Raw genomic sequence first — 14,518 nt, forward strand, 5'->3', positions numbered from 1 at the left:
ATAAATAACAAAAAGAAGTAAGAGAAAGAGTGTTTTTTTGTATAGGCTAGTATTTAACATAAACTTGAGAGTGAGTACCAGGATTATACTTAGAATTTATGAACTTGGTAGGAAGACTAGATAGAAATCTAAAGATTGCTGACTCAAACACAATGTGGCTTCTTTGCTTTATTGTCACAGCTCTGAATTCACAACTATTAGTTATATTCATATGCGCTATAACTTTACAAAGCACCTTCCCAAACCAAATATTAAGTGATGTATTATAATGTCTATGACTTATTATAGAATTGACTTTCGAAGTATTCATGAGAATTATTATGAATTTGCTACATAGTATCATCTCAGCTGTGTCCACATGAGCTATCTGTCACCTTGTCTTAATGAATCATGGCTCACTAGGAATATTGGTTTTTGGCATTAAAATGATCTACATCTAAATGCAGATAGAACCAGGGACCACGCTTGAACATTAATGTCCAAGCTTCTTAATATTACACATAAGGATTTCATAACCTGACTTCTGCCCCACTCTTCATCTTTAGCCCTTTTGTCCCTGTGCGCCCTTTCTCTGGTGTTACTGAGCTGCTGGTAATGCCCTACTCACTTATCCTTCTATTGTAGGCAAATACTTTCACTCTTTCAGGCCTTGCTCATGCTCTTGCCGCTGCGTGGCATGCTGTCACCCTTTCCTGCCCTCTACCCCTTTTAATCTGGCTAGCCACAATACTTAAGTCTCTGCTTGGGCAGGTGTTCTAGAAAAGCCATCCCTGACATGCTTTATTTTCACTCTTTTTAAACCCTAACACCTAGCATGTATGTAGCAGGACTCAATAAGAAATTTCTGAGTAAAATAAAGACTGTTTTTACAAAGATGGTGTTCAAGACTGTCCTCTGCAGTCTTGGAGCAGAGGGGACAGACATGTGCAGCAATAAAGTACAGTTCAGGTGGTAAAGGTGCAGTAGAAAAATCAGTGAAGTACTAAGGCAGCCTCAAGGAATTGGGTACCTGTTTATCTGGGGAAAGACATGCAGAATCAAGGAAGACTTCACATAGCTTTGTTTTAAAAGATGAAAATAAGGCTGAGTGTGGTGGCTCCCACCTGTATTCCCAGGATTTTGGCAGGCTGGGGCGGGCGGATCACAAGGTGAAAAGATCAGGACCATCTTGTCCAATGCTGAAACCCCATCTCTACTAAAAATACAAAAATTAGCTGGGCATGATGGTGTGTGCCTGTAATCCCAGCTTCTCAGGAGACTGAGACAGGAGAATCACTTAAACCAGGGAGTTGGAGGTTGCAGTCAGCTGAGTTTGTACCACTGCACTCCAGGCTGATGACAGAGCAAGACCCCAGCTCAAAAAGAAAAGAAAAATGAAAATAAATTTGTCAGAATAGTGGAGGGAAACATTTTAGATATTAGGAAGGCATTGTACACTAATGTGTCAGTAATAATTTTGGAAACCATTTATAAGGTACTATTGTTGCAGAAAACAGGAGGCAGGAGAGACCCAGTGGGTGAAACAGGAGGATTTTATTTAGATGTGCACCAGCTCAGCGGATTTGCATCCAAAGCCTGAGCCTTGAACAAAGACAGGGCTTGACTTACATGGGGAAGCTTACAAAAGCAGAACAAAGGCAGTTAATCATATAGTGACAGTTTTGCAATCTCAGCATAGCTTGTTACCTTGCAGCTACATTGAAGGAAAACAGGAACTTGCAAAATATATGCATTTGTAAAAATAGCTACGAGTAAATGCTGAGGGAAATGGGAGATAGTAAAGGAATTTGTTTTCTTAACCTTGCTCTGGGATGTCTGGAGCCCATATCTGTGGGCTCTGGCTTCTCAGAGAGGGTCACCACGACCTTTCCTGGGCCCTGCCTGTTGTTATCCTTAAAGTCAGAGTTGCTAAGTGCAGGAAAACTTGTTTCTGTTTAAAACTGAATTTCCTTTTCTTTACATTTACTGCTTCACTATTAGGAAGTGGAGAACAACATACTGTGTTACCTTATAAGTTTCTACTGTATTTTAAAGTTGTGTTTCTCGTGATTTTGTTCATTTATGTTGGGTGGATGAATTTGTGAGTGAATCACATCAGGTGTCTCCCCAAGTGATTTGTTGAAGTTTTGGAGAATTATTTCCTAAGTAACAATTTCATGAAAGACTAAACACTCAATTTATGAAATAAAATAAAATGTTGTCTTAAATCTATTTTTATAAAGGCACTAGTTTTTAACAGTTCTAAGTGGTTCATTTTAACTTAATATATGGATTTCTCAACAGAACAAGACTTAAAACTGACATCAGAGGAAGAGTCACAAAGGCTTAAAGGCAGTGAAAATAGCCAGCCAGAGGCATGGAAAATTTTAAATTTAAATTTTTGATTTAATGTTTTCTTTGATTTAATAATATTAGTCCAAATGAAATTACCTTTCAGACTAGGTTTTGAGAATCAATAGATTCTTTTTTTTCAGAATTTTTTAATAGATTCTTAAAATTTATTTTAATAAATTCAGCAATCTCATTAACAGAAGAATCAATGAATTCTAATTTACATTCGATATTTAACTTAAAAACATAACTACTATAAAATGTAAAATACTCTTATTTTACGTTATTTTATTTAAAATATTCTTATCTGTCTTTTTGATTAGCTTATAACTAATCTTTCCTTTTGGAATAGAGGAAAAACAAATTCCAGAACTTTGTTTGTTCTTTTATTTTTACAACACCCTAACATGATAAGGAAAGTAACATCAATTATTGGATTATATTATTAAGCAATAGAATTATGAACAATGTAACACTGACGGTCCCTGAGCTAGATTCATGGTTAAAGGGTAATCATGGCTAGTGGTTGAAAATCTACAGTTTTATATTGTCAGTCACTGATACCAAGGCTAAAGATATATTCTGCCTTGTGGTCTCTCAGTAACCTCAGCGTTTCTGTTCAGGGAGGGAACCAGGTCATAAAAGCAACCCAACTCCCTCTTAAAAGAATCATATCTTGCAGAACGGGATCTTTGGTGTTAGTGCACAAACACAATAACATTCTAACTTATTTTGGTTGCAGAAAATCAGTACATATTATTAAAAATTTTTATCCACTGTAATTAGTACACATTAGAATATATTAGAATTGGACTTAAGCAGATAATCTAGATACATAACACTATCATATTACAGCATTAATTTCAATTAAAATTTAAGAATTTGCATTTCTTTCTATTTGGTGTGGATTTTGGCTCCTAATAACTTAAAGTGTCCAGTTAATAATCTTTTAAAAAAGCACTTCAGTGCACTGTAGGGGCTCACTACTTAGGGTTTCATGAGGTAAACTCTTTTCAAGTGAGGAAGCCTGTGGAATGCTACAAATCATCTGCTAATTCATTTTTGGTAGATTTAACACATAACAAATTAACTTCAGTCTAAACAAATGGTGAAAAAGTTAAGTTTGCTGGTTCAGGTTTTTCTTCTCCCTTTGGCTAAGGTTAATTATTTTTCACATGTTAGTCAGAAGCCAGTGATGTGGCAGTAGCTAAATGTAGATTAAAAAGTTAATTCTTAATTTTAATTATTTACTTAATTATTTTAACAGTTAAATTTTAATTTTAATTATTTTCTAATTTTTCATTGTCCATATTTGATTACTTAAGAATATAATTATTTTAAAAACATGCGTTCCAAAAGAGGAGACTTCCTGGAAATACAACAAGCAAATTAACCTTCTATTTTTCATCTGCAGAAAATGTCTCAAGAACCAGAAATAAATAAGGATTGTGATAGAGAAGTATACCTTTATATTCAAATGATTCTGTTGAATTAGATTTTTACGTTATGTTGTTTAACAAAGCGTAGTAAGTTTAGGCATACATGATCCTATCATGTAAGTTGCATACATCATCAGCGAAAAATTTAATACTTAACTCGGAAAGAATTCCATACGTTGAGTTTTAAAGAGATACAAACTGGAGATATTCTTTCATTATTATGGAATAATCCTGAATGGTGCCGTAAAATGCTAGGTAATGCCACTTTAGGAGCTTTGGATCAATAATTTTATCTTTCTTGGTTTTAGTCTGATTATCAATAGATAATGTGGCTAAAGAAGATAACTTCTTATTCTGTTTATCTTCAAGCTAGAAAATTGTATAGCTATTGAATGTGAAACTTGGGGAGCATCTCATTTTCTGGAATTCCATGCTTGCACCTCAGTAGTTTCACTCTGCTCCTTGTGTTGTGGCAAACTTTGGTTCCCAGGTTTCAGTGAGCATCATCATGTTTTTGATATCCCAGGAACCAAATGAAAAAAGAACGATCAAAGGCAGTGGGGGAGAAGAATATCTTAGTGCAGAAAGGGAAAATCTTCCTTTCTATTCCTGAGGCCCCATCATGTCTCATCCTCTAAATCTGACTGTTTAATGTAAAATCTCGGTGGTAAAGACAGAAGAAGACTCATTTTGCATCTTTGTCTTTTTATTTGTGTGTTCCCATGAGTCAAATGGTGTAAGTACACATAAGATGCTGAAGAGTGGTTGGGAATAAAAGCACAAAATGAAGGAGGGACCTTTTTGAATTTTGGAAAATTCTGTTTTATTTACTCAAACAGAAATCAAGCAAACTTTACAAAAATTTCAATGATATACTAATGACAGGATAATTACATCTTAAAATTATATAGTAGTTCTGTATATATGATCAAATTTAAGTGTGAAATATTTCAATGACTAAAATAATGACAAACTGAGTCAATTGATAAAATCAATTAAAAAGGTTCTTTTTATTCAATAAAGTGATAACCATCCTTAATATCAAACTTCCACTCAAGGTTGAAGAAGAAATGGAAGTAATCATGTGGGATTCCCAGAAAACCTGACTAATGGTGCCACTGCTGGCAATGGTGATGATGGATTAATTCCACAAAGGAAGAACAGAACACCTGAAAATCAGCAATTTCCTGACCCTGAGAATGTAGACTATCACAGGTAAGCCTATGGCAACATTTAACAGGAGATGACTATGTGCTGTCAAACTAATCCTAATTTGGGCTAATATTCATGAGGAACAAATTTTATACTTTTGCTAGGATATTCAGCCTTGCCTGGCAATCAGAAAAATGAAAATCAGCAAACAATGAGTTACCATTTTTCCAGTCATTAATTTATTTGAAAAATAACCAGTATTGGCAAATGTGAGGGAAAAGGCATTTTCTTTTCTTTTTAGTGAACTTTTATTTTAGCTTCAGGGGTACATGTGCAGGTTTGTTATATAGGTAAACTGTATCATGGAAGTTTGGGCTACAGATTATTTCATCAGTCACATAATAAGCAAAATACTCAAAAGGTAGTTTTTTGGTCGTCTCCCTCCTGCCACGCTCCACCCTTAAGTAGACCTTGGTGTCTGTTATTCTCCTTTTTGTGTCCATGAGTTCTCATTGTTTAGTTCCCGCTAATAAGTAAGAATATGTGGCATTTGATTTTCTGTTCCTGCATTAGTTTGCTTAGCATAATGGCCTCCAGCTCCTTCTGTGTTGCTGCAAAGAAATGGTCTCATTGAAAAAGACATTTCATACACTGTTGGTAAACACATTTTGAACATTAATTTAGTAGCATATTCACACACATATATATAACATAGTAAGGATATATAATATATGTATGTTAAGGATATTTGTATAGATGTGTTACATATATACTTATGTATAAGGACATTTATTACAGCATTATTATATCAAAAAATGGATCCTTATCAATAGGAAATCATCATTATCAAAAGTAAATCCTTACCAATAGGAAGTATCTCAATTTTCATACCCAGAAAATAATGTAGTATGCAACCATTTTTTACATATGAAGTTAGATCTAGAGTATACTGATTATTTCACAATTAAAATGTATTTAAAGCATTTAGCTTGATAACACATCTTAAGATAATTTTGTTAGAATTCTTGTAATATCTACTGTGTTGCAAATGGAAGCTACATGCTACATTGACACTGTACCTTGTTAGCCACAAGATTGCTAGTTATTAAATTTTTCTTGTCAGTGCCTGAGTGCTGAAATATTGGACCCTGAATCTGAATATTGCCAGGGGATTGTACATGGGGATCTACATTTAATATAAACATTTCAGTATATTGGGTAAAACTGTTATTAAAATATATCAAAGGATCTTTCATCTACTAAACCAGGAGTTGGCCAGCTTTTTCTGCAAAGAGCCAGTTAGTAAATATTTTAGGCTTTGTGGACTATATATATTTATTTTTTTTTTGAGACAGGGTCTCTGTCGCCCAGGCTGGAGTGCAGTTGTGTGATCACAGCTCACTGCAGCCTCAACTTTCTGGGCTCTAGTGATCCTCCCACCTCAGCCTGTCTACTAGCTGGGACCACAAGTGTGCGACAGTCACACCCAGCTAATTGACACTATAGACTGTAAAGTGAATAAGCATGGCTGTGTTCCAAGATTCTTTACTTATGAAAACAGGCAGTGGGCTGGATTTGGCCCACAGGTGCTAATTTGCTGACCCTTGTGCTAAAAGGAAGGTGCTGCTAATGCAGTAACTCTTATTTGTGAAAGTGCCCTGCATGTGTGACATTATCTTCCTTTGAGAAAAGGATATATTTCAGTATTCACCTCACCATGTTTTTCCACAGTGACTTCATATAATTTTTTAAATTTCATTTATAAAATAAGATTATTTTCTGCATTTCTCCCACTTTATTGCTGTTAATAGAACTCAATATTTTACTGTGATCACTTACTTTGCATATTTGATAAGTATCAACTATCCTAGAATTGGCTGATTTTTATCAAGTAAGAAATACTCTCCTTAAAACTTTTAGTATTTCTTGGTCTTTATGTATAAGCATGAACAAAATGATAATCAGCTTATGTAATCTACAAATGTTCAAGGTGACTTTTAGTTCTATAGTTTTAAGAATTTAACACCTCAGTCTGGCACTTTTAATGCCATATGTGTATAATTTTTATAACCTTTAAAATACATAATTGTTATATAAAATTTGAAAACTACACCTGTTATATAAAATGTGAAACTATTTGTCTATTATTTTTCTGAGACTGTGGAAGAAAATTACAATATTCTCAGTCATGACTCCTAAGTATGATGTCCTTAAAAGAACTAACTACACTCATGAACTCAAATTTTCTTTTCATTCACTCTTGATCTCATGCCAGTAAATCTTCAATTTCAGCACTCTTCCAACGTTGTTTTTCCTCAAGATTATCACTAATTTTTTTCTGTAATAAATCTAGGCATTTTTCTTCCACCTCATTTTATTTAATCTGTCAGCAATATTTGAGCCAATGGTGGACATCTCCTCCCTAATGGCATCTTCACTTGGCTTTCAGGACCTCACTCCCTCAGGCTTTTCCTCCTGCCTTTCTAGTCCGTTCTTCATGGTCTGTTTTGCTTGCTGCTCCTCATCTTTCTCCTTTTGGACATTGTTGTTTCCCAGGGCTCAGTCCTCAATCTTCTTTCTTGTGAACTTTTCTTTTTCTTTTTTTGAGACAGAGTTTCGCTCTGTCACCCAAGCTGGAGTTCAGTGGTCTGATCTCGGCTCACTACAACCTCCACCTCCTGGGTTCAAGCGATTCTCCTGCCTCAGCCTCCTGAGTAGCTGGCATTACAGGTGCACACCACCATGCCTGGCTAATATTTGTATTTTTAGTAGAGACAGCATTTCCCCATTTTGACCAGCCTGGTCTCAAACTCCTGACCTCAGGTGATCTCTCTGCTTTTGCCTCACAAAGTGTTGGGATTACAGGTGTGAACCACTGCACCCGGCCCCTTGTGACTTTTTCTGCTGTGTATATGCTAGTGATTTCCAAATATATGTCTCCAGCTCAGATCTGTCTCCTTAATTTCAGATTTCTATATCAGCCTGCCTACTTGACGTCTCTATTTGGTTAGCTATTGGGTGTCACACACTTGTCAGATCCGAAATTGGGCTACTGATGGCCTTCCTGAAATCTACACCTCATGTAGTCTTTCCTACTTTGGTTAAGGGCCACTCTTCCAGTTGCTCTGCCAAAAATCTCGGTGTCATTCTTGACTCATCTCTCTCTGTCTCTCTCTGACACCTCACAACTAATCTCTCTAAATCTTGTCAGGTCTACCTGAAGAATACGTCCAGAATCCAATCATATCTTGTACATCTGAGCCACCCTCCTCTGTAGTCTAGATGAGTGTCATAGACTGAGAATTGATAGTCCTGGCTTTTAAAAACTTCAATTTTCATCAATTCTTAACTCAGTGGATGTATTTAAATCATAAGTCAAATTGTGTCATTCCCCTGCCCCAGCTCTTCTTATTGTCTCCCATTTCACTCTGAGTGCATGTCAAAGTTCCTCCTAATTATCTCCTTTGCTCTGCTTCAGCCACACTGAATTCTTGCTGTCACTTATCTACCCCTAGTGCTTAAAGACTCCAGGCACACCTCTGTACTTGGCAGTTCCCTGTGTCTGTAATGCTTTTTCCCCAGATATCCTCCTAGCTTAGTCTTTCCATTCCTCCAGTTCTTCATTTAAAACCCCCTTTCTAAGAAAAAGAAGAAAAAGGGTAAAAAGAAACACATTAAGGAACAACCACTTTCTGAGGAAGAACCATGTACTACCCAGACGCGTCATGCTTAAGATTCAACTGGGAGACTACCAGGGATGATCTCTAACGTAATCAAGGGAAGGTTCAATGAAACAAAGTGGTTTATCATCTCTAACTTCAAACCCATTTGTATCTTGACATCAATGCTGTTAACCTTATGTCATCATTTCTTAGAGTCTTTGATTTACAAATAAAAGGTTTTTTGTATTTAAAAAAATTCCCTTTCTCTTCAGTGACTTTTCTGACCATTCCATCTTTCCCACCACCCTCCCCATCAAACACATAAACATTGCATTTTCCTGCTTTAGTTTTTCTCCTTTAACTTACTGTATATTTTGCCTTATCTGTCTGTTGTTATTGTGTGTTTTTCTCACTCTCATGAATAGGGTTTTTATTTTTCACTACTATATCCTCACTGCCTAGAAAAAGGCCTAGCATATTGGACGTAGCTACCTAATAAATACTTATTAAATGAGTGAATGGAGCTTATCCTGGGTATACTGTTTGATTGATTCTCACTTTAAAAATGTTTGACATGGTTCACTCTAACACTTTTGCCTGGTAATTATATGCATTTTTAAAATTGTTTTGGCTCTTTATAATAAGCTACATTGTTTATATTAATTTTTTTTGTTTTGGGAGAAAAGCCCAATATTGTGGTTATTCACTATTTATTCTTTTACTAGTAATCATAATTGTAATTATGGTAAACTGAGTCAGAGGAATTGCAAACTTTACTGGTATTTTATTTTATTTTATTTTATTTATTTTTTTGAGATGGAGTCTCGCTCTATCGCCAAGGCTGGAGTGCAGTGGTGCGATCTCAGTTCACTGCAACCTCTGCCTCGTGGGTTCATCCATTTCTCCTGCCTCAGCCTCCTGAGGAGCTGGCCCTTGCATAAGGTGGCCACACACATTTTGGAAGCATTCCATATTTCGTGCAGTCACTGGAAGGTCATTTGACTGTTCGCTGACTAGCTCTAAGGAAACTGTGAATCAAAGCAAAATGGGTGCCACCAAAATATTGAAATTGTGATTTGCACTACAAAAATAGTCATGTAAGGTGGTCTGTGAGATGACACCAGAGCCAAATAATGTGTGGGGTGTTGTGTGCAAAATATATTGTTAGTATGTATGTTAAAAATTAGAGACTGTCAATTTGCAACTTCCTCATGGAACCTAAAAAAAATAAAAGTAGGGTTTTGGTCTCCCATGTCAGCTAGAGATGAACATGGATATAAAGCATCATCGTAACAAACGTCTGGCTCAGAGTTTGAGTCTGTAGAGAAGGATCATTGGTCCAAGTCAGGTTTTAACATCCATTGGTTTTTCTGCCCTTGGTGTGATTTGTCAACTCCGAAATAGTGGACAATCCCATTATCTACTTTAATGAGATATTTATGAGAAAATTTAGTTACAAACTATGAAATAGTTGAGATGCCCTGAATTATAAGCCATAAAGAGTAGAACAACTAAGAAGCAAAATTAGTACTTAATAACATTTTCTGAAAACTACAACATTTGCATATTAGAACCTATGAATAAAATACACATTGGGTTTTATTTGGGATTCCCAGACAATTTTAGTCATAAAGTTTAGGAACAGATTATTGCATTGCTTCACTATTTCTCTGAGCATTTTTAAAAATGTTATCTTGTTAAATCATTATAACAACCTAGTGAAATAAGGCAACAAAGTCCTCACTTTGTAGAAGAAGACATTGAGCCTAAGAGAAGCAACTTGTTCAAGAGCAAATAGCTGTTCATTATGAAGCTACAACTTATGCAGAGTTGGGACACCTTCTATTACAACAGGCTAATGCAAGTTAATTTACTGGTCAAAGTGCCCTCGATTTATGAGTATTTCACCTTACTTTTTTTCTTCTTTAAATAGAAGCTTCATGATAAGTTTGTAGAATGTATACCTAAGTGGATGGGATAATACTGTTAAGTTCTGATATTCTGATATTGTTTGAAATACTCTAAGAATTTTACATTTGGTAAGCTTGTAGATCAGTATTTTAAAACAGTAATTTTATTTATTATATTTTTAGACAGAATTTGCCAATTACTTTCTGACTGCAAAGAAAAGCAGATGCCAAAATACTCTTCTGAAAACAGCAACCCAGGTAAGACTTGTGATAGTGAATTACTTTAGGTCAGTTGCCCACTACCTTTTTGGCACCAGGAGCCAGTTTTGTGGAAGACAATGTTTTCGTGGACTGCAGGAAGGTAGGGATGGTTTCAGGATTCTTCAGTCACATTACATTTATTGTGTTACTTTATATTATTATTACATTGTAATATGTAATGAAATAATTATGCAACTTACCATAATGTAGAATCAGTGGAAGCTCGGAGCTTGTTTCCCTGCAACTAGATGGTCCCATACGGGGGCAAAGGGAGACAGTGACAGATAATCAGGCATTAGATTCTCGTAAGAAGCACACAACCTAGATCCCTCAGATAGGCAGTTCACAACAGGGTTCATGCTCCAATGAGTATCTAATGCTATCACTGATCTGATGGGAGGCAGAGCTCAGGAGGTAATATGAGCCATGGGGAGTGGCTATAAATACAGATGAATCTTCTCCGGTTTGCCTGCTGCTCACCTCCTCCTGTGTGGTGTGGTTCCTAACAGGCCATGGACTGGTACCAGTCTGTGGCCTAGGAGTTGTGGACCCCTGCTCTGGGTGGTCCTACCACAGATAAAAAAGTAAAAGTAAGGAAGTTTTGATCACAAAAGAATAGTGATGCACAGGTCATGTTACATATGCTTGTCCCAACAAGGTCTCACTATTACTGACTTCATTCCTCCTCATTTGAAGTTGAAAGAGATACATTTACTATGTTGGAACAAGATGTATTCTTCTACCTGCTGATTAATTGTCTTGACAACAGTAATTTTGTTAGAACAAGATGCTTTGCTACCATTTGCCAAAAGATTGTCATAATAGATGTATAATTTGCCAAACTCTAGGGTCAGCAGATTATAATAAAAGTATAAAAATGTTTCACAGTAGCAAAAATACTAATATGCTACCTGGATGTGGACACCTAATACATGGTACAATCCAAACTGTATGAGGACACCTTTAACTTAGCCATCTATTTATCAAAGAGCTTCTGTAAGTTAGGTTTTTAAGTTACAGGAGACAAAGATGGAATAGATGTAGTTTTGATCTTTAAAGTGCTCATAACAGAAGAACTGTCTCTATTTCATTTCTGTGCTTTTTCAACAGAATTTTCAAAGAAAATATTTCTATTTATGTTTTCACTTGTCCACTTAACAAATAACTATCAAATGTCTTTTAGATACTAAGCATTTTTCTAATGCTACAGAACACAAATGAAAATGCAGACAGAAGCTTGTTATTATTATTGTCATTTTTATTATTTTGCTACTTTATTCAGTGCTTACTGTGTGCTAGATGCCCACCGGAAGCTTATAATTATGATTTATTGTATGTTATATTGATTATGTGCCAGACGTATGTGATGAGGAATGAAAGCTTTAAAAAGAAAGGAGGTAGGATTTAAGGTAAGCATAGAGAGTGAGAAGAATTTTTCAAGGTAAAGAAGCAGAAGAATAATGTTTGGCAGAAGGAACATGTAACAAGATTGTGTATTTGCCAGGAGAAACATCTAAAGAGATTGCCTGTTTGGGAGGAAGAGCAGCAGGTGCAGAAGACAATATGCTTGAGTGAACATGGCAGGGTTTCTGAGCAGTTCACTTTTGCTAGTACCAAAAGTGTGAAATATGAGAGGTTGGGAATGAGGTGAATACTTAACTAAGGCAAGTTTATGATAGACTTTTTAATACTGTAGAAATGAGTAGGTCTTATCCTGTGGGCCATGGGAAATTTACCAGGTAGAATGCTTTGGACTGCAAGTACTAGATGAGCAATGGCTAAAACAGTAGGAACCAGAGTTGGTTTTTTTTTTGTTCAGTGACATCCCGGGGATCCCTCTTGTCCCTCTTTCAGTTGTGCTGTTGGCAGTGTTTTATTCACATCTCCTTTCATGGTGGGCTAATCCGTAGCAGCTCCAAACATCTTGTTCTCACAACACAGCATCGCAAGGGCAGCTTTTCTTCACATGTGTCTTTTAAACAGGGAGAAAACTTAGAAGCATGCAGGGGGCTTCCTGTAACATTTCATTAGCTGGGTCACACCACATGCTCATTCCCAAAGCAGGCACTGGGAAGGCAAATACATGATTAGCTTAGAATAAACATTTGTCTTTCTGAGGCTGAGGAGGGAAATTGGGATAATAACTATCCCAACAGACTTGTGTTTCTTTTGCAAGAAAGAATAAGGAATGGCTATTGGTAGGGAGCCAACAATGTGTGCTGCAGGGGCTCATTGGAGAAATTTGAGCAGGGGAGTCACAAGATTTGAGAATTAAAGCATTGTGGTTATGGTGCAAAATGGTTTAGCAAGCTCTTTCTGTAAAGGAGTAGGTGGGAAATATTTTAGACCATGTGGTCTCTGTCATATCTACTTAACCCTGCTGTCGTCTGCTGTTGTAGTGTGAAAGCCACCATGATGATATGTGAGCAAACAGGCATGACTGAGCTCCTACAAAACTTTATTTACAAAACCACAAGGCAGATTGGATTTGGCCTGTGGCCTATAGTTTGCTGGGATTGATGGAAGGTAACCATGTAAAGAAACCAGGAGACAAAGGAAGCTTTTGCAGTAGTCAGCTGTAGTTTCCATGTCACACATGCTTGCACTAGTATCATTTACATTAGGTATATCTCCTAATGCTATCCCTCCCCACTCCCTCCACCCCATGACAAGCCCCAGTGTGTGATGTTCCCCTTCCTGTGTCCAAGTGTTCTCATTGTTCAGTTCCTACCTATGAGTGAGAACATACGATGTTTGTTTTTTTGTCCTTGACATAGTTTTCTGAGAATGTTGGTTTCCAGCTTCATCCATGTCCCTACAAAGGACATGAACTCATCCTTTTTAATGGCTGCATAGTATTCCATGGTGTATATGTGCCACATTTTCTTAATCCAGTCTATCATCGATGGACATTTTGGTTGGTTCCAAGTCTTTGCTATTGTGAATAGTGCCACAATAAACATATGTGTGCATGTGTCTTTATAGCAGCATGATTTATAACCCTTTGGGTATATACCCAGTAATGGGATGGCTGGGTCAAATGGTATTTCTAGTTCTAGATCCCTGAGGAATCGCCACACTGACTTCCACAATGGTTGAACTAGTTTACAATCCCACCAACAGTGTAAAAGTGTTCCTATTTCTCCATATCCTCTCCAGCACCTGTTGTTTCCTGACTTTTTAATGATCACCATTCTAACTAGTGTGAGATGGTATCTCATTGTGGTTTTGATTTGCATTTCTCTGATGGCCAGTGATGGTGAGCATTTTTTCATGTGTCTTTTGGCTGCATAAATGTCTTCTTTTGAGAAGTGTCTGTTCATATCCTTTGCCCACATTTTGATGGGGTTGTTTGTTTTTTTCCTGTAAATTTGTTTGAGTTCTTTGTAGATTCTGGATATTAGCCCTTTGTCAGATGAGTAGATTGCAAAAATTTTCTCCCAGTTTGTAGGTTGCCTGTTCACTCTGATGGTAGTTTCTTTTGCCATGCAGAAGCTCTTTAGTTTAATTAGGTTTCAATTTTGGCTTTTGTTGCCATTGCTTTTGGTGTTTTAGACATGAAGTCCTTTCCCATGCCTATGTTCTGAATGGTATTGCCTAGGTTTTCTTCTAGGGTTTTTATGGTTTTAGGTCTGACATGAAAGTCTTTAATCCATCATGAATTAATTTTTGTATACGGTGTAAGGAAGGGATCCAGTTTCCACCTTCTACATAAGGCTAGCTAGTTTTCCCAGCACCATTTATTAAATAGGGATTCCTTTCC

General features: G+C 36.5%; 1 pseudogene; it reads left to right on the forward strand.

Annotated features, from left to right (window-relative positions):
* LOC129018742 (POTE ankyrin domain family member B-like) overlaps positions 1-14,518 on the forward strand; it is a 37,642-nt pseudogene that overhangs the window by 16,027 nt on the left and 7,097 nt on the right.

This window comes from Pongo pygmaeus, chromosome 17 (assembly GCF_028885625.2).
Source record: "Pongo pygmaeus isolate AG05252 chromosome 17, NHGRI_mPonPyg2-v2.0_pri, whole genome shotgun sequence".
Lineage (NCBI taxonomy): Eukaryota > Metazoa > Chordata > Mammalia > Primates > Hominidae > Pongo > Pongo pygmaeus.